Genomic DNA, 22550 nt, shown 5'->3' with positions numbered 1-22550 from the left:
AGAAATAACTTTTAAAACCTCTACAAATGTCCAAAATTTCAGTTCAAATAAAAACAAAACAAAACCTTATTGGGTTAGAGTTGTTTGCTTTTTATCAGTAAAAATTTCCTGACTCGCTCGTTAGGGGGCCTCTTAACTTCTTTGTTTTATTGCAAGTTTCGAAACAAAATGTTTGACAAAAAATATCGGTGTCTAAGTCGTGAGAGTGTACTAGAATCTGTTAAACCTTTCAAATATTATATATATATATATATATTGGTTTTATGTGTGTGTTTTTCTTATAGCAAAGCCACATCGGGCTATCTGCTCAGCCCACCGAGGGAATCGAACCCCTAATTTTAGCGTTGTAAATCAAAGACATACCGCTATACTAGCGGGGGCCTGGTGGTTTTATATTCTTTACTATACAAGACAATTTGATAGACTTGGTTCTGATGTGTCATCGATGTATCTGCCTAATCGTTAACTTGTTAAGTCTTCTGTATTCATGTGATGTATTCATACTCAAGTTCGAAACTAAACAAGTCTACTGTTTAATTCACCTTTAAAACTCATTATTTTGTCTGCTTTATTAACAAATATACTAACTGTAGACTCAAGTTACTCTCGTGAGGATAGGCTAGTATAAATATTGATGAATTTAAATGTTTTAAAAGCTTTAGATGGGAAATATTTTCTCTTTCATATATATTATATGGACGTTTCTAAGTGATAATTTGGTTAAAAACTGTCCTTTCTTGTCCATACAATATTTCTACAAGTATTCTGTGATGTACCGAAAACATTTATCTATTAAAAGAGATAAATATTCAACAGTGGCCTTTTTGGTTACAGCTATAAATTTGTATTTAAGTTGATAAGTTTAGGAATAAATAAATTACATTATTAATAAATTTTGATCAACTTTAGATAATGTTAAAATTATATTATGTTGGTTTCAAGATAAATACAACATATCTGTTAGTTTTAACACATCATTTTTCATGTAAATATTTTTAGATATTTTATTTGATGGTTTTTTAAAAATATTTGTAAGAAAGTGTTGGTTAAAACGTTTTAAAAAATGAATGTATTGTTGATTGTTTCCTCTGCTTATTAATTTTGTTATGGAAATATTTTTGTTTCTCCAAATTGATATTAAACATTTAAGTGATTGTATCAAAATGTTATAGGACTTTTCCAATTGTTGTTAGAATATTCGTGTAATTTAGCTCTCTTACCCACTAAAAGTTCGCCCTAACAACCCGTCCTCTGGCGACAATATCATAAACTATAACGTCATCCATCTTGATATTATCCCCTTCTCTTTCCTAAAGCAGCCAATCAGCGTTAGGTGGCGTGTTTGGGACGGTGAGATGATGGATAACTAAATATATTAGAACGTCGTTTATGTCCCTTATTCATTTGAAGTCGACCAAACGTGATCACCTGCTCGGGACGCTTAAGTCGCAATCTAAGAGTTGCGGGTTTGAAACCCCATTCCACCAAGCAAAATTGCCCTTTCAGTCGGGGGGGAATTATAATGTGACGGTCAATCCCACTATTCTTTGGTAAAAGAGTAGCACAAGATTTGGCGGTGGGCGCTGCTGACTAGCTGCCTTCCCTCTAGTCTTACACTAAAAAATTAGGGGCATCTAGTGCAGATAACTTCCATGTGGCTTTGCGCGAACTTCAAAACAAACAAACAACTGTTAATAGTTTGAAAATATATAAAACATACATTAGACTTGTCATTGACTATACAGCCCCTGCATGGATAAATGTAAGGAAAAACTGCTTCAAACAAAACTACAAACAATACAGAATACATCACTCACAATAGCTTATGAAGTACCTGGAACAACATCTTCCGAATTTATGCATAAATACGCACATATCGAAACAATAGCAGATATACTACTACATAGTACAATAATTATTTTAATAAAAATTGGAGAAAAAATGAACTAGTGAGCGAACTTGACAGCTATTGTTCACATGATGATATAGACCTAAGTGCCTTTCTCCAGTGAATATATATTTTCTAAATGAAAATAAATAAATAAAAAAATAATAAAAGGCCACCTATTAACTAGACTCTACATTAGTTTGGAGATTAATTACAAAACTTTTTCTTAACGTTTACTAGTTAATATTTAACTGATAAAAGTGCAAATAATCTATGGAACTATAAGAGAAATGTTTTATTTGCACCAAGTGTATGTATAAATTTTGCATAGACATCACCCTGAAAGGGGCCTGAGTAAGTGAGGGTTACTCTGACCCTCTTGGCCCGGCATGGCCAAGCGCGTTAAGGCGTGCGACTCGTAATCTGAGGGTCGCGGGTTCGCATCCCTGTCGCGCCAAACATGCTCTCCCTTTCAGCCATGGGGGCGTTATAATGTGACGGTCAATCTCACTATTCGTTGATAAAAGAGTAGCCCACGAGTTGGCGGTGGGTGATGATGACTAGCTGCTTTCCCTCTAGTCTTACACTGCTAAATTAGGGACGGCTAGCACAGTTACCCCTCGAGTAACTTTGTGCCAAATTCAAAAACAAACAAACAATGACCTTCGTGTATAATGTATAAATACACTTGACAGTTGTAAAACCAAAATTTGAAGGAAGGAGGAAGAGGTTAATGAAACCTGACCCTTCTGGGTATATAAACATCAAAACCCAAATACCCATACAGAGAGTTATATTTCTTCGTTATGTTCAACGTTGACGTTTCAATAATGGTATCTAAATGTATGATAATAACACTTACAACATAGAAATACGTTCACTTCGTTGTTATTAGTGTTATTTAGAACAATCTATTATTAGTGTCATGTTCTCCATATGGTTTTGAAAGGTGTAACTTGCAGTTGGTAATTTCGTATTACAGATTGAAACAGTAATTGCCCTATGAACTTGTACACTACAGTAGATTCTGTATTACCAAGTTCTTTGGTCTTCTCAATAAACGGAAAACGAGAACCATCTATTGTGTTATTCTCTTTAATTTTAACTACTTTTGACAAGTAACACATCATAACTAATTTAAATTGATTCTAAAGATATGTGAAGTTGACTTTAAGGCCAGATAATGAGACGTAAAATGAACGAAAATATTTAGTTTGATATATTGGAAGCAATTCTTCCATTAAATTTAATAGTATATTAGTCCTATTTATTAGTTCTATACTTTTTTACTTCAGTAAATACATTTAATAGGTTGGGCAAAATAAAGATTAAGATCGCAATTTTGGGCAACGTTACCTCTCGTTTAACTAAAATGGATAATTAGTCACAAATGTCGTCGTTCGATAGTTTGTTGGTGTTTGTTTTATTTTTCCATTTTATTCTGTTAACTAGTGAATCAACATATTCTATTAATTGAGCTGGAAAGTTCCCCAATGTTTTTATAATGTCGCACAAAGCGATACGAGGGATATCTGCGAGAGGCGTCCCTAATTGATCAGTGTAAAATTAGAGGGAAGGCAGCTAGTCATCACCATGAACCAATACTTCTTGGACTACTCTTTTGTTAACGAATGGAGGGAGTTACAACTATATTATAACACCCCCACAGCTGAAAGAGTGAACATATTTAGTGTGACTGTGATTCGAATCTGACATTCTGAGATTATGAGTCGACCCCTCACCACTTGGCCATGGCGGGTCCGTATAAGCAGACTAAATACAATTTTGATATAAGAAATTGTTCACAAAACTTCTGTGTTCGTTAGTTCTTCCACATAAACACTGTAAATTTTTCATTCATGGTGGGTTTCGGCATGGCCAGGTAGGATAAGGCGTTCGACTCGCAATCCGAGGGTCGCGGGTTCGAATCCTCGTCACACCAAACGTGCTCTTCCTTTCAGCCGTGGAAGCGTTATAATGTGACGGTCAATCCTACTATCCGTTGGTAACAGAGTAGCCCAAGAGTTGGCGGTGGGTGATGATGACAAACCACCTTCCCTCTAGTCTTACACTGCTAAATTAGGGACGACTAGCGCAGATAGATCTCGAGTAGCTTTGCGCGAAATTTAAAACAAACGAAAATTTATGGTGTAACTGGTCGATGTAATTTGGCAAACATTAATACAATATGAGAATGTACTTTTGTTCTCTTAGAATGAGTAGAAAATCGATGAAGTTATCATAATTCAAGTTCATGTTGTTTGTAGAAAAGCACAAGCTAAACAATAGACTATCTGTGCTCTGCTTACTACAGGTATCGAAAGCCGGTTTCTAGCGTTTCAAGTCCGCATACTTTCTGCTGTGCTGATGGGAGGAAATTCTAGTATTCTAATTAAACGGATGTTTTAACAGAGCGTTTTTGAATAATAAAATTGACAACATTTTTTTATTTCCATCATATATTATCGTCTGTAGTGGGTGTTTAATATATTTTTCAGCGTCTAAAATTTTAACCTTAGTTATAAAAATAAACTTTAGCTCTGTGACATTAGAATGACTTTATTTTTATTTACGTTGCGTTGTTTCAATTCTAGATGTCAAAACGTGAGTTTTTTGTGTTTTTCTTATAGTAAAGCCACATCGGGCCATCTGGTGAGACCATCGAGGGGAATCCAACCCCTGATTTTAGCGTTGTAAATCCGCAGACTTACCGCTGTACTATCGGAGGGGGGCAATTTCAAAGTATATTTTCAAACATTTTCAAATAAAGTGCTGTTGGTATGCAGTTCCATCAAGTTCCAAGTTTTCACTTTTACTGAATCATATATAGGGTGTCCAGAAATGAATATACCTGAAAGAAAGTAGAATAACATTTGTATTATTTGAGGTGACGAAAAATCGAAAACAAAATGTCTTCTAATGACTCAATGACTCATATGTTTTGTTGAAGGTAATTACTATTATTTAAATTATTTGTGACTTATAAACTTGTTTTATTACAGAATTCAGAGCTGATCCAGTTTTTCAGTAAAATTGCAATTCCTAAAGAGTTCTTCTATGTTTATCCCTTTGACTTTTATTTTTTTTGTTTTTTCTAAAACAAAAGCCTATCATAATAAACTTCGTATCCATGTTGCTTTGATGTTGTCTTTCAATTCCTACAGCTGTACTGAAAAATGTTCTCACAATTAATTTCATTTTATCTAATGATAGAAGATACGTAGAAGTTCGTTAATTAAATAAAGAAAACTTAGAAGTCTTCAGTGGATTTTGTTGTTATTTCGAATAATACAAATGCTACTCAACATTTTTTTTTGGTATATTCAATTTGGGACACCCTGTATACATACATATATATATATAAATATATATTATAATAAATAAAAACAAGCCTAAACAAAAATCAAAAACACTTCACAATTCAAAAGAATCCCCAGGGGATTGGCGATAATGTGAAATATAAAATGAGTTCTAGGTTTTGTAGTAGACTGAGCATCTAGGACCCGCATTGTGGTGGGGGATACACCGTATATCAGTCTTAACATTCGTTCGCCAGAGGGAAACCAGCTAATCAGCTTCACCCATTGCCGACTGTTCAGCTAGTCGTGTCTGCTATTGTTCGTCTATAGAACAAAGCCAGATTGATATATCTGTCGTATCCACTGCAGGGAAATGAGCCCCAAATTCTAGAGTCGTAACCCCGCAAATTTACCGCTTTCCCACTGTTGGATTATTCTTATATGATTAATGAATTTGATCATTTTTCTTGCAGGGTGCCCAGTGCCTCCAAAAGTGCGAAGATCGTTTTGAAGGTAAACGGAAGACAACTATGGCTGACCTAATTACACATAATTAAGCAAACAGAACCACAAACAAAGTGTGGTAAAATGTTAAATATATTTGACAAAACCAGCGAACTCCAAAGAAACGAGGAACGAACCAGTCTGTGTGATAAACAAAGTTATTTTTCTCAAACTGCAGATACTTTAACATTCTTGAAAATAACGTTGGTTATGAAGAAACATTTATAATGGCGAAATGTTGACAAATTGTGTCCCAAGATGAATGAAATAGTCAGTGATGGTTAACATGTTATTGTTAACTAACAGTTATAGTAGGTATAACGTATTGCTCTCTCTAGAGTTTAAAAACTGGTTAACAGTTACGTTGTTTTAAGTTTGTTTCTCTATTATTCTTGTTTTACAGGGAAAATGTGTTTCAATAATTAATTTTTTGTTTGTTTTTGAATTTCGCGCAAAGATACACGAGGGCTATCTGCGCTAGCCGTCCTTAATTCAGCACTGAAAGTCTAAATGGAAGGCAGTTATTCATCACCACCCACCGTCAACTCTTGGGCTACTGTTTTACCAAAGAATAGTGGGATTGACCGTCACATTATAACGACCTTAAGGCTGAACGAACGAGCGTGTTTGATGTAACGGAGATTCGTACCCGGACCTCAGATTTCGAATTGAGCGTCCTTACCACCTGGCCAAATTACTAATAATTAGTGCTCATATGTGTCTTTTTGATCGGAATATTCTGTAATTATTTTTATATTTCAACTGATTATTTTATTTCAGTGTAATTTATGTCGGATGAAAATTGTTTAGTGTTTTGATGCTACTATTACAACAGTTACGTATCATAATGAGCGAAACATTTACCGTATTCACACGTATTCGACTGAATATATTTATTTGGAAAGAGCAGCACCGCGCCCTCTGTTGGTATCTTTAAAATAAATTAGATAAAATTGTTATCCATTAAATAGTGTGTAATCATGCATATGCTTCACTTTCCGAATTAACAGGAGCGTGAAATTAAACATAATTTGGTTTAAATAGCACTTGTTCATTCTCACGAGGAAATACTAGATTCGAGTTCACATCTAACAGTTTGCAATTTATCGATGTATCATAATTATGTAAAATTATACTTTTGTTATATTCAGTAAACCATGCATATTGTAACATATGCTATATGAAGTTTCTACTTTATTAAATGGACATAATTGACGAAAAACTAAGTTGTGTGACGTTAACTACTAAAGTTATAACACTTCCGGTTACTGGAATCAAACCGCCAATTATATTTCTTGGAACAGATGTTTTAAGTCCAGGTACTTAAATTAAGTAGATGGGGCATACTGATAGAAAATGCAAAATCACCAATGGAATGGGACCCAATTACTTTAAGAATTCTAGCGGTTCTGGTTTTGGGAGCTCTCGTGAAGTTCATTAGGGTTCTCAACGTTGTCATAATCGTAATTGAGACAAGTTTTTTTTTAAAATTATTTCCCTGTCGAGGCTTTCTTTTGGAAAGAATTTTTAAATTAGTTGAAAAATGTAGAATTGAAATAACTTAATGAGCTAGTTGTATAGATACAAAAAATAATCGTATACGACATACGCAACTGTAACAAGAGAAGCCAGCATATCGTTTGTTTTGAATTTCGCGCAAAGCTATGCGTGGAATATCTGAACTAGCGGTTACTAATTTAGCAATGTAAGGATGGAGGAAAAACAGATAGTCATCACCGCCAACTCTTGTGGCACTTTTACCAACGAATAGTGGGATTGACCGCACATTATAACGCCTCTACGCCTGAAAGGGAGAGCATGTTTGGTGTGATAGGGATTCAAACCCTCGACTCTCGGATTATGAGTTGAGCGATTTAACCACCTGGCCATATGGGGCCGCCAACATGCAGTAATTATCAATATCCACTCTGAAAAAATCTCTATCAATCGTGTTACTTTTGTAAGAAAAAAATGAGGATTTGTTGTTGTTGTTTTTTAATTTCGCGCAAAGCTACACGAGGGCTATCTGCGCTAGCCGTCCTTAATTTAGCAGTGTAAGACTAGAGGGAAGGCAGCTAGTCATCAACACCCACTGCCAACTCTTAGGCTAATCTTTTACCAACGAATAGTGGGAGTCACCGTCACATTATAATGCCCCCACAGCTGAAAGGGCGAGCGTGTTTGGTATGAAGGGGATTCCAACCCTCGACCCCCAGATTACGAGTCGAACGCCTTAACCCACCTGGCCATGCCGGGTCTGGTAAAAACATGAAACAGGCGACTTTTAGGATGAATGTAAGTCTCACATCTTGAGCTTGAATCCTATAAATAACGAACAAATTATGAAAAACGTTATTAAATAACAAATCACACACATTATCTGCTGCCCACCATATATAGAAGTAATATTCTATAAATTCATATATATTATTTTTAAATAACTATAGACATTAAGACGTTAAGATACATAAAGTACACAAAATTCTTGTGAGTTAAAACATTCATATTGGCCTATTAATAATGAAGGAGTTGAAGATAATAAAATCTTCATAGAACAACGACATATTAATGGTTGAAAAATAACAAAAATCTATTGGCTGGTATGCAAGTCTGTTGCGTTGAGTTTTGTACAACCGTCGTAAAACAATTACTTGTTTTAGGCTTAAAAAGACTCAATATATTGGCTATTGAATGATTTTTTCAGGTTCATGTAATCAACATACACGTAATAATATTGGTAAATTAATGAATTCCATAAGATAAAATGTTCAAATGTTTTAACACATGCAATAAAATAATTCTTTCCCACCACATGATACTCCTGAACGGCTGAAATCGGAAATCATCATAAACTTGTGACTTCACAACAATATATCCACCGAGTGCTCCTTCTGAACAATTCACACCAGAACTCGTCATAATTAAAAAACCTAACTTCACAACAGAACAACATATCCACCATGTACTACCTACCCCTGAACATCTCAACATATCCACCATGTACTACCTACCCCTGAACATCTCAACATATCCACCATGTACTACCTACCCCTGAACATCTCAACATATCCACCATGTACTACCTACCCCTGAACATCTCAACATATCCACCATGTACTACCTACCCTGAACATCTCAACATATCCACTATGTACTACCTACCCCTGAACATCTCAACATATCCACCATGTACTACCTACCTCTGAACATCTCTAACATATCCACCATGCACTACCTACCTCCCTGAACATCTCAACATATCCACCATGTACTACCTACCCTGAACATCTCAACATATCCACCATATACTACCTACCCCTGAACATCTCAACATATCCACCTATGTACTACCTACTGTCCCCCTGAACATTCTCAACATATATCATACTATGTACTACCTACCCCTGAACATTCTCTAACATATCCCACTATGTACTACCTGCACCCTGAACATCTCAACATATCCACCATGTACTACCTACCCCTGAACATCTCAACATATCCACCATGTACTACCTACCCCTGAACATCTCAATATATCCACCTATGTACTACCTACCCTGAACATCTCAACATATCCACCCTGTAACTACCTACCCCTGAACATCTCAACATATCCACCATGCACTACCTACCCCTGAACATCTCAACATATCCACCATGTGCACTACCTACCCCTGAACATCTCAACATATCCACCATGTACTACCTACCCCTGAACATCTCAACATATCCACCATGTACTACCTAGCCCTGAACATCTCAACATATCCACCATGTACTACCTACCCCTGAACATCTCAACATATCCACCATGTACTACCTACCCCTGAACATCTCAACATATCCACCATGCACTACCTACCCCTGAACATCTCAAACTCGTCATTATATTGTGACGTTATAGTATAACAAGGTACCAATCGCGTGTAACTCCTGAATGCCCCAGAAAGAAAATCACCCTAAAAATGTAACTGAACAACACAAAAGCGTATTTGGGAAAATATATTTTATAATTAAAAACAGTCCACCATTTGTTTTGTTAGAAAACAAAGCATTAATTGTGTGCTTTTGTCATTACAAGAAACATGTTAGAAAACAACTCTGTATTTGGGGACTTATATACTGTTACAATAATCATGTTACAAATTACAAGATAAAGTTTATGGACAACACGAGACCCGTCGGCCCATTTCGTCTGCTCCATCCTCTTAGCCAAAGTAAAACTATTAAATGAAAAAAATGAAATGCAGTCTTTATGTAAAAAACAAAAACAAACTAGCTCTAATCATTTATTTAATTACCAAGCTTTCTCTTAAACTTATTCAAACTTACTGTTTCCATAATATCTGAAGGTAAACTATTCCAAATACCAACCACCTGTTAAAAACATAAATATATCTTAGTTGAAGATAATTTCTACCCTGCCAAAATTTATGTGTCCCCTAGTTCTACTATTGTCACTGTTTACTATTAAGAAATGAGATTATACATCAACAGTTCCAGTTCCCTTTACAATCTTAAACACTTTAATCAGATTCCATTTAACTCTTCGTTTCTTAAGAGAAAGCAATTTTAGGAACCTTGATGTCTCTTCATTTGACAAATCCTCCATTTTGGTAACCCTCTTTAAAAACCTTTCCAACAATTCAGTGTCTATCCTGAGGTAAATAGCCCAACACTGAATATAATACTCCAAATCAGTGATCTATACAAAGAAATTATAATTTCCTTAGCTTTATTGTTAAGTATTTCTGTAGTTATAACCTAAACTCACACTTGCCTTACCAACAACAGTGCACTGCCAAGATGTCTTAAGAGACTGATGAACATTTACACCGTTAAGGTTATTCTCATCCAAATTATAATTCAAATTATTATAACCCACATGTAATATCTTACTTTTATCATAATTAAAACCCACCTGTTATTTATTTTCTCAAACTTACTGAATGATGCAAATCCTTTTCAAAAGCAGCAGCATCCTCTTCACAGCAACATCCAAGATCATCATATCATCAGAACATTTAAGCAGTTTATTGACCATTCCTTCATCTATATCATTCATATAATTAAAATAAGAGCAAAGATCCTTAGACCGAGCCCTAGGGCACCGCACTTGCAACGTTAATCCAGTTTGATTGAACTCCATTTATAACAACTCTCTGCTTCCTTCTACCCAGCCACTCCTCTATCTAATCAGTTAACATACCCCCACTCTTATAGAGTTAAGTTTCTTTACAAGCCTTTTATGTAGCACTGTCAGTATTTGGGAACTCACATAAATTGTTACAATAATCGTATTACAAAACATACATGTGTGAATTTGTGAACTTGTATTGCTACAACAATCATGTTATAGATCATATATGTCTGTACTTGGGGACTTGTATTTTCACCAGTCGTGTAACAAATCATACAACTGTATATTTGATGACCGTAGTTTGTGTTAGTTTCAAGTTACAACAAAAAGTTTTACAGTTAGTTTATGAAATCAGGGATAGGTTTACTCTACTACTTCTTACAATCTCCTCAGGGTCACCTTGTGTAGACTTCTAAAAGTTGTACTCAAATTCTCATCTGTTACTCGACTTCAATTCGTGTCTCCTTCCCTAATGAACCATGCATTAACATCACGGAACTGTAAAACATCGGTTTACGGTGTTGGGCATCTTGTGGAATAGCTCGAAATATTCTGTGATCTCTACTAACACACGTGAAACACGAGTATAAAAACGAATTATTGCTTTCAGACAAGCACATTTCCGAGTTTATTGCTTCCAAGGATTCCATTCCATTCTATACATTTCCAAATCCTATGTTAATATTGGAACATCTTTAATTTCCTTTTCATATTTTCTTGTTCGAAAGTTTAAAAAATAATTTATCAAAATGGGCTACACTGTGCTGTTGTGGGAAACATAGAGTTAAATAGAAAGATAGATATCTTCTAAGAGTTATGTTGTTTGTTTTTTGGAATTTCGCACAAAGCTACTCGAGGGCTATCTGTGCTAGCCGTCCCTAATTTAGCAGTGTAAGACTAGAGGGAAAGCAGCTAGTCATCACCACCCACCGCCAACTCTTGGGCTACTCTTTTACCAACGAATAGTGGGATTGACCGTCACATTATACGCCCCCACGGCTGGGAGGGCGAGCATGTTTAGCGCGACGCGGGCACGAACCCGCGACCCTCGGATTACGAGTCGCACGCCTTACGCGTTTGGCCATTCCAGGCTTCTAAGAGTTAAATAGGAAGATGGATATCTTCTAAGAGGTAAATTGCTATTGTCTTTGCAGCCAGATTTTCAATTTAGGTTTATGTTAATTATATATATATATATACATATATGTAAAGTGTTATCTACTCTTAAGCACCGTTGCGCTACCTGTGTATCACTGCAGTAAGTCACTCATTTTATGAAAAATTCAGAACTTCATCATACTCAAAACTATGAAGGGAAAATCCTTCAATATTGATAAAGAACTCAACCATGCATTTTAAAAATATATCGGTTTATCATCCTCAAATATTAAATACACATTATTTAAAGAATCACCATTAAGTCCTCTCGTAATCTTTATTCGTGACCCTATTTGTGTAAGACAACACTGTGGATCAATAAAAAGCAATTTCACCAATCCATTCTAGAGCGCTTCTCAAAGATAATTATTTCGTAAGCCTTTTGGGCTTACCTTTTTAAATTCCACTAATCTGTACATCTCTATGTAAAGTATGTTGGCCTCGGATGAAATAGCAAAAACGTGAAGAATTCATATATATATATACTGTGTAAGGCAAATAACTTTAAAAATATTTCTGAAACCAATTTTATTAATTGTATTACATGAAACTCGATAAATCTCTACTAACTGCGGGAAAATATTACTCATGCAATTTCCCGACGACGAAATCAATTTTCAAACACCTTGAAGTGTTTTAGTAAAAAGTCATCATTGAATGATAGCGAACAGTTTACAACGTATAAATTAATTGGTATTACAGCTTCTAATTTTATCCTGCGTCGAGGTTTCAAATGTAATTCTTTATTAATACGGGTGTAGCCCAAAAAACTCTATGCACCTGTCCAGAGGATTAATCGTGCTTCGTACGAGTCATTTGCATATGCTAATTCAAATATACGTTGGCTCCTATACGAGCCGTGACTTCAAGGGCAACCTCAACTGCACCTCTATATATATATACATATTTGATTCACAGCAAATTCCCAAACCAATCAACAAAACAATGTAGTCACGGATAGATTTATGGCTGAAGAACCATGAAATTATTCATAAAAATAATACGTAAAATGTATTGGTAACTAAATCAGAAGGTAAGAATAGTAAGAAATTCGTTGAAATCACTACATATCAGTGTTAAAACACATCAGGTTTCTGAATCTTGTCCCAAATGACTTTGGAACTGGTGGTAGAAGAGATGCTGGTTGTGAACTTTATCCAAGATTCCTTCTGCCTTTGACATCTTACCCACTGGAAAGTGATGCAATGCGAGAGTGAGATATACCTACGAAAAGTATCCCAGGCCCGATTTTGAGCTTTCCATGCCATGTGGCAGGCAGGATTCCACCATGGACAAGGATATCATGGAAAACATGTTGAGGTTTTAGGAATACACTGAGCAGCTACTTGTATGGTAGAGTCAATTACTGCTGCCATATAGGCATCTACTGATGACTTACAGACAATGGCAGGATCAAGTACTACAGGAGCAGTAAAAGAGGGCCAGTTTGCTTGATCCAGCTTCCACTAGATGGCATGGACCATGGCCTGTCTCTCTCAAAATTATAAGAAAATAATCCTTGTCGATTATTGTCAACCCTCCATGAAAATGAGAAAACAGTGATGGGGAGCAAATTGAAATATTAATAGCAGAAAAGGACTGACTATGGTGCATGAAAATTAATAGAAGATCCAGTATTGAAAAGAGAAAGGTTGTGATCAGAGAGCATATGCTCCATGGAGTGACCTCTCCTATCAACATCAGTACTTCCCTAGAGGGAATGATGTCCATTAAAGTCCCCAGGGTAGAAAGGAAGATGGCAACTGTTCAATGAGAGCATCAAGGTCTGATTGATCATAGATCTCCAGGTGACAGGTAAAGAGAACAAATAGTAATGGTATGACCCAAGGAAATACGAATGGCAACAGCCTCCAAGGGTGTGTCAAGTGGCAAACACAGGGTGGGCACATATTGATCAACCAACAGTGCCACCCCTCTATGCACTCATTCATCACACAGCCTGTTATTTCTGTACAAAGAAAACTGCCAGCAGGTTTCAGAAGTATTTCCTGTAAGGAGAGACATACAGGATGGTAGGAAGCAATCGTTTTTTTGATGTCATCCAGATTAAAATGTAAATCTTGCCAGTTCATTTGTATCAAGGTGGCCATTTTTATTTATGTGTAGGTGAATTGGGTAAAGAACCATTCTGTTTACAACCATGTCTTTTTTCTTTACTGTCTTTATTCGAGGGAGGTCTATCAACCTCCATGGATCCTGCCCAAGGTTTAATGGAAAAGGATTCCAGCACCTGAGGACATGAACGAATGATTGTTTTGCATCTTGAGGTGGAAGAAGAAAATGCACCCAAGGAAATGCCCAAACCCGGAACCAAAAGAAGTGAGTCTTGAGATTTGCTGAAATGTATGTTAGGAACAGAGATGGGTGTTGAAGTTGATTCACCAACTTTTTTAACCGTGGAGATCAAAAGACTTTTCATTTGGTTTGAGAACAATTCTTTTGGAGGCACAGAGAGATCTGTCTGCACTTCTGCTATAGTAGTGGAATGAAGTGCAGCAGCATACGTCTGAGATGAAGTGGTGGACAGCAACTTTCAAGTCCCAAGGCAAGTAATAATGAATTCAAAGTAGCATGAGATGTAACCTCAATAGGTATATTCCCAATTGACTTTGAATGCAAAAGGAGTTCACAGTGTTGAAATGTGGATGTTTCCACCAATATTTCACTAGATCGAAGCTTCTTTACTGACTCTGGAGATCCAGCATGTCCCTCTTCTCACTCCTGAATGAAAAAGGGAGACATTTGCCCTAAAGGTTTGTCTGAAAGAGAATGTAGTATAAAAAAATGAGGTACAACAGGTGGTAGAGACGTTGAAGATTGCTGCTTAGAATCTTCAAGATGTGTTTGTTTACCTATAGACTGTTTTCTTCACAATTTTATTTAAGTTTTTGTTTGGAGGATCCATGAAAAAAAAGGAATATTTTGCCCACTGAACCCACCCACCATGGAGCCCTATGAGTGGATGCACTACAATGCCAAACAAGGACACTGCAGCAATGCCAGGGTTTCATGAGCACTATACCCAAACACCAGCATTAGATATAATGTCCACAACACCTTTGAGATCATCCAACACTAGTACTTGGCTGACCCTAGCCCAAGTGGACCAGCTGACTGACCCAAGTGGGGCCACCTCAAGGCTGTCCGTCTACAGTAATTCAAGGCCAAAGTGGTGTGTCAGGGTTGGACCTCTCAACCACCAGGATCCTCTCTTTCCCTTCACAGATCAACATGCACGTCAAACACGTGGGTAGATATTTAGATCCCAGAAGAGGTAAATAGAAAAAACAGAACCTTCCCTGCAAGGTCCCCTCACCACATGCAGGAATCCACACTGAGGGGCAAGTCAGTGAGAGGTGAAAAGGAGATGGGAAAGACACAAGAGAAAGCAATGCATCTCTGGATAGATTAGCATTGATCTATGAAAATCTACTGATAGGAATGGATATGGACATGCTCAAGAGGATGTGACAAAACCTGTACATTGGATTAAAACAAAGGAAAACAATACCATGAAGGACGTCTTGGAACAAACACTGTAATTGATATTACAATATTATAAATGTGATTTAAAAGAAAAATAATCAAAGTTAAGATAAATTGAATCAAAATTCAAACTGGAATATTTGAAATTTTCTATCTTTGTCTCTCATACCAAAAAAATAAAAGACTAACCTGTAAATGAAAGTCTAAAATAATCAGCATAAACTGCCTCTTAAATTCTTATGAAAAATATGTCTATAGAAAGCAGTGCTACAGGAAAACAAGTCTTCATTCAAGGGATTAACTCCAATGGAATAGGTACTGTCCCCCCTGACATCTAAATGAAACTGCACATTGTTGCTTGCATTGTCTTATAAAGTTGTTAATCATTATTTCTTATGTGCAGATTCTATTTTAAGTTTACTTTCAGTTTCATAAGATCAGTACTAAATATCTAGTAACAATGGTGTTTAAATAGTCAACTTTATAAAATATAACATTTTTTATCTTTTTTCATGCAATTATCAGCCCAGCTAAATACTTCATATTTGAATTCATGAAACATAATTATGTAGTCAGTAAATCAACAGCCAATTTTCTCTCTCTCTCTGCGTGTATATATATTTGCGAGCATTTGCCTAGACATGAAAACATAGTAACAAATGCAACAACATCAAGTACATACTTTTCTTGTAATTCCCACGGAGTATTCACTTTTGTCATGTTTCACTTAAACTCTATACTGTTTACAATACAGTTAATTTTAAAACACGGAAGTTATAATGATATACAGTTGACTTTCCACATACAATTATAGTACTTTCAGTCAGGTGAACATACATAAATGGACAAAGAAATTATTGAGTTAACAATACATAAACCAATTAAAATATCAGAAAATAAGGTAGGTTAAAGAAGACTTGGGCCCGGCATGGCCAAGCGCGTTAAGGCGTGCGACTCGTAATCCGAGGGTCGGGGGTTCGTGCCCGCGTCGCGCCAAACATGCTCGCCCTCCCAGCCGTGGGGGGCGTTATAATGTTACGGTCAATCCCATTCGTTGGTAAAAGAGTAGTCCAAGAGTTGGCGGTGGGTGATGATGACTAGCTGCCTTCCCTCTAGTCTTACACTACTAAATTAGGGACGGCTCGGTGCAGTGGGCTAACAACCTACTCACTTAAAAACCTGTTGAAGAATCGGCAAGTGATTGCGGCCCTATGTTCCTTGATGGAATCGAGTGGTGAATGAATGAAAAAATGAATGAAAGAAGACTTAATATAGAACGATAAAAACCCTATAACCAGAGCGCTTGGCCCGGCATGGCCAAATAGTTAAGGCACCTGACTCGTAATCCGAGGGTCGCGGATTCGAATCATTGTCACACCAAGTATGCTCGTCCTTTCAGCCGTAGGGAACGTTATAATGTGACGGTCAATCCCATTATTCGTTAGTAAAAGAGTAGCCCAAGAGTTGGTGGTGGGGATAAGCTGCATTCCCTCTAGTCTTACACTATTAAATAAGGGACTGCTAGCGCAGATAGTCCTAGAGTAGCTTTGCGCTAAATTCAAAACAAACCAAACCCGAGCGCTTTCGAAAGATGGACCTTTCTTCTTCAGGTATGAACTGGGAATAGTGGTGTAACTGAATGAATATAAGTGGTTTTAAGTAACGTCATGAAGTAAAAATCAACAATAGAATGTCCAACTTTCTCAATAAAAGCAGAAGACTCAACTTGACATTATATTCGTAAATTGCATGCCACTCCCACAGATAATATATATATATATGCCAGCTGGGGTATATTACGCGATCCGTTTATTGCGAAATCCGAAGTCCAAACCGTATTAAATAAACTTATTAAATTATATATAATATGTGACATCCAAAATTAGGGCATATTAAACAAATTAACTAACTGGTGCATCAAGTGGAGACTTTTTCTTATCCCTATCAAGACACAAGAAAAAAAACAAAACAATAACTCATATAAATTTAGCTTACATTGTAGTTCTTTACCAAGATATCTACAACACCCATCACTTCAAAACAGCCACAAATTGTTTTAAGAATCATGCTGCACTCACGTCTTGTGGACCACTCGCGAGAACATTTGTAAAACAAAAAATAAACACTATACTGAGATTTCTCTGCCGAATCATGCTTACGAATAAAAAGCCTCTAACAGTCACTCAATCATTAAAATATACGAAGCCTACCTCAGACCTTTATACGAGTACGGATGCCCCATTACTTGTAACATGCCTAAGGCATTATTCAAAAATATCCAACAACTACAACTCACAGTCATCAAAACAACATTCCTTTTCCCAAAATACACCACACAAACATGTGTCAACAATCTTAGTGACCTTCCTCTCGTTAAGAATCTCATTACTAGATCGAAAATTCTACAACAACGTTCAAAAATAAAAGAGCCAAATAAACACCTTCTCCAACCTCGCAGCTACACCATCCACATGTGAAACATATATATATATATAGAGAGAGAATTTAACCATATACATGCAATAATCAATTCTTTACTTTTCAGTTACACATTTCGGGTACGGATCAGATACATTATTAGACAACTGGCCCATAAAAGCAAGTTTTGTCGATCACTCTGGTTTTCTCCTTCATCTACATTTACAAGGTCACGTAGGTTGGCCTTGTATTCTTTTACAGTTGGTGTCTGTTACTCGTTGGTGATAAATTTGAACAATAAACGGACAGCACACAATCCACTTGTTTTAAGATAATGCGTATATATTCAAAACGAGGTAAACGTATATACAAACTTCTTTACACTATAGGATATTACAAATGTATAGAAAATTATAAATTTGTTTTTCTTGTCAAATTACCATACAAACAGATTGAATAACTTTGGAATGCAATTGACAAGAAGATTGTATTTCTATACAACCTGCACTTACGTTATCCTTTAGTTACCACAGTTATATATCAAAATTTAAATGATTTTCTCTGTAAAGGTCCACGCAGAAAGGATCAATCACTTTGGAACACCCATTAAAAGACAAATTATTTTCCTTAGCTCTGTTAAACTGTGAATCTTATTTTTAAATATCGCCTGTTTTCGCTAAACTAACAATCATACAGTTTCACTTCATTTTCAGAAATTTAACTGACTGAACGTTACTTGAAATTTTCGGACTTAACTTCTTTAGACAAAGTTCATCGTAGCTAAATTACAAATCACTCAGTCTAGATCTATTTAATTATACACAGGCCTGTGATGGTTTTATTATCTTGAAATTTTTACATGAGCTATCTTAATTTATGTACTCTGAATCCGAATAAGATATCCATTTTCTCCATCACATACAGATTTTTCACCAAAAGTCATATGTGCTTCTACACTCGTGAATAATTTTTATTTTAATTGGATTATGCTTACAATGCTGACAACCACTGGTTATAGATTTCTCTAGACTAATCGCAAAGTAAGAGTCTTATCGATCGTTCTAGAACCCACGAAAACACACCACTAGTATATAAACGGTTAACAGGCTGCATGGAGGGTCATTTCTGAATAATATTTGTTTATGTGTCCACTCTGACATGGAAGTGTCATAAAAGATGGAACATCAGTATGATGGCTAATTACCGCTGATCATTGAAACGAGATGCTCGAGACGCAATATATAAAAGAAAAATTGCAACACGTAGTTTTGAGACTAAAAGAGGTAAAGTTCACATAAGAATCAGAATGAATGAGAATGCATATTCGTTTGACATCAATGTTCTTCTCTTTTTCTTCAGTTTGTTTGCATTTTTGTTCATTCTGGTGAATAAATAATAATTTGATCTAAGTATGAGTTGTTGTTTTTTTCCCGATTTGTAAAACCATATTACATGATTGACAAAAATTATTATTTTCGAAATTTCAGTAGCTGAATTATGGAAAATCCCTTATTAATATCAAACAACTTTTATGAAGTTTAAATTCGCAGGCTTGTGTTATCTTCTACTTCACTTAACGTTTCTCTACTTGCACTCGCTAGTTACCTACGTAAACTGAGTCCTCAAACATTCTATACACTATACGACGCTATAATGAAACGATGCCTACTTACCGTAACCAGAAAAGAAATCGAAGGCTCGAGTAACGTGGTGTCTACAATATTGCTAAAGCCTCTAGAACCACAGTCTAACTGCATACACAGTACACAACAAAACTCATTGCAGCTGATGCCTTACAAACAATCAACCTTTAACACTCCTGTCACGAAAATTAAACAGTCATTAAATATTAAACCACAAAGTAAATTAAATCATAACACTTACAATAAACAGTTTTGTATATCGAACATTGCTAAATGGGGACTGTTTCTTTCCAGACCACATTGATGCTAAATGTCCTAGCCTCAAAACAAACAAACAAACAAACATTTCTGAACTTATGTTACTCAAGTGTTACAGTGTATATGATAATAATAATACATTAAGTATCTAGAATAAAAGAAATCAAAATAGAAACATTTTTAATTAACTTTAGGATAATATTTCGTGAAACTACATCCATCATGATAGTTTACATTTTAAAGAAATACAAAAAACAGTGTTTCAAAATTTCGATGAAGAGTTATTGTGAGAAGCTCACGCCATTCTTTATCAAAATATCCATAATGTCAATATAGCCTCCTCTTGATGCATCCATAAGGGATGTGTTACTACAACTGTCCTCTCGGTCAAGGAAATTATTTTTTCTATTCAAAAAAATGTCCACTATTTTCAAATGACCAGGAAGAATTATAACCATCAGAATTATCCACCACATTTGGAATTATACTTTTATTTGTTAAAATATTCTTTGATTTTTCATTCCAAAATTTGTTTATAACACAATTTATATGTACAAAAGCAGAATTGTTATTATAAAAATAGCCTTTGTTTCTTTTTAGTGTTTTGTACAATTGTTTATCATCTAGTATTCAACTGAAAAAAAAAAGACTTTTTTTTTTTAGAAATCTCTTAGAACTTCAACACAGTATTTGAAAATTTTCTCACATGTGAATGTTTTCAAACTCATTATATTTTTGTACCTGTGCTTCTGCCTGGTGGTCAAAAATGTATTTTGAAAATAATCCATGAAGCAATAGTTTTTACAGAAAATAACAGAAAATGCTATTACTTGTTAATTGCAATTTTTTTAAATCATTAACTAGCCATTTCAAAATATTTAATGCAGTAATAACTATTAGGCAACTTAAGATTATTTATCAGGAATTACGAATATGTTCAGACACTTTAACCTTCAGTTTTAATTAACAACTAATTCGTACGTTAATTCGAATTACTATTAGCGATGGCAAGCGTTTCTCATGTTCTCCACTTGTATACTTGCTGGTTATATAATAAAAACATTATATAACAATAAATACCTTCGTAAACAATAAAAAAACTACAGACATGTTTTTATTCACCGTTTTTATATCAGCTTCATAACCATCAACCAAAATTACGTGAATACATTGTGTCACTTACTAGTGAAACAGCAAAAAACAACAGTTACTTATGACACATTCCTATAAAGAATTAAGATCGCAATCAGTAATACTGGAAACAATAGCATACCCTTTATTCAGGTTTCCACTTATTCATTCTATGTTGAAACGAAAATCGATAACTTTTAAATCTAAACTATATTGGTCTTAAAGAGTGTTATTTGTGTTTATTTATCATAATTTGGTATAAAGCTTATGAAATCAAACACTGAACATTCAAAAAAGCTGTGTTAATTCCTTAGGCAGTGATACACAGACAAACGGGCGTGCATGGCCAGGTGGGATAATGCACTCGACTCGTAATCCGAGGGTCGCGGGTTCGAATCCCTTTCACACCAAACATGCTCACCCTTTCAGTCGTGGGGGCGTTATAATGTGACAATCAATCCAACTATTTGTTGGTAAAAGAGAAGCCCAAGAGTTGGCGATGGATGGCGATGACTGGCTGCCCTCCCTCTAGCTTTACACTGCTAAATTAGGGACGGCTAGCGCAGATAGCCCTTCAGTAGCTTTGCGCGAAATTCATAACAAACAAACACAGACAAACAATGTGCACAGTTGTAAGAGGAAAAATGGTTCTACAAACAATGATCGATCAAAACATTCTGAACAACACGTTATTACATTCATAACAAATGTCCTTCCTTTAAATCTTCTTCCTAACAAGTACATTTCATTCTATTTGGCCGACATTCATTTTACCTAATAAGATCAACCTTTGTTTCTCATCGTATATACATTCCAAACAATAAATTCCATATTAACAAAAAGGCCTTTTTGGCAGTGAGCTGCGACAGTTAGAGTTGATCTGATATACTATTTTCACATGTGTCTGAATTTAAATCTAAAATGCACAAATTAAGAGGAATGTGGAAGAAAAATATGCAATTTACGTAATTTTAATTCGTATTTTAGACAACAGAATATATTAGTAGATAAATTTATATAAAAAACTCTCCTCCAAACTTATGGCGTTATAGTACTGAAAAGACACAGATAACGAACAACACGAACACAGAAAAAAGGCACATTCTAGAAATGTCTCCAAACCTTACGTAACTCTTAAAACGAAATAATCCAAGTGAATTGTAATTCTTCCGAAGAAACACGTCTACCTATATCTACAAGATTGATATATGTCTGAGAAACAGGTAGAATAAGAAATACTTCATAAGCTGGATATTTTAAAAGAGTGACTAGCATAGCACCTACAGATACAAGTGACACTAAGTGGAGTATACTTTATAACAATTAACGTTAATTTATAAACGTTGACGTTAACACAATTCTTTTAAAGAACAATATAACTTAAGAAAAGAAACTCTGTGACAAGGTATGCATTTTAGTAAGTCTACATTAGAGGCAAGACTTGGAAAACTTTATGAAAGGAAATAGATAAATACCTATAAGTTCTAGATTTATATTATGAAGTTATTTCGATATGTAAATAATTAGAAATAATAAATTGTCAAAATCAGACAGTATTTGCTTCTGGATCTCCTATATAGTCACAAATTTGTTGAAAGTGT

Source organism: Tachypleus tridentatus, chromosome 11 (genome assembly GCF_004210375.1).
Source record: "Tachypleus tridentatus isolate NWPU-2018 chromosome 11, ASM421037v1, whole genome shotgun sequence".
Lineage (NCBI taxonomy): Eukaryota > Metazoa > Arthropoda > Merostomata > Xiphosura > Limulidae > Tachypleus > Tachypleus tridentatus.
This window is presented reverse-complemented; position numbering follows the sequence as displayed.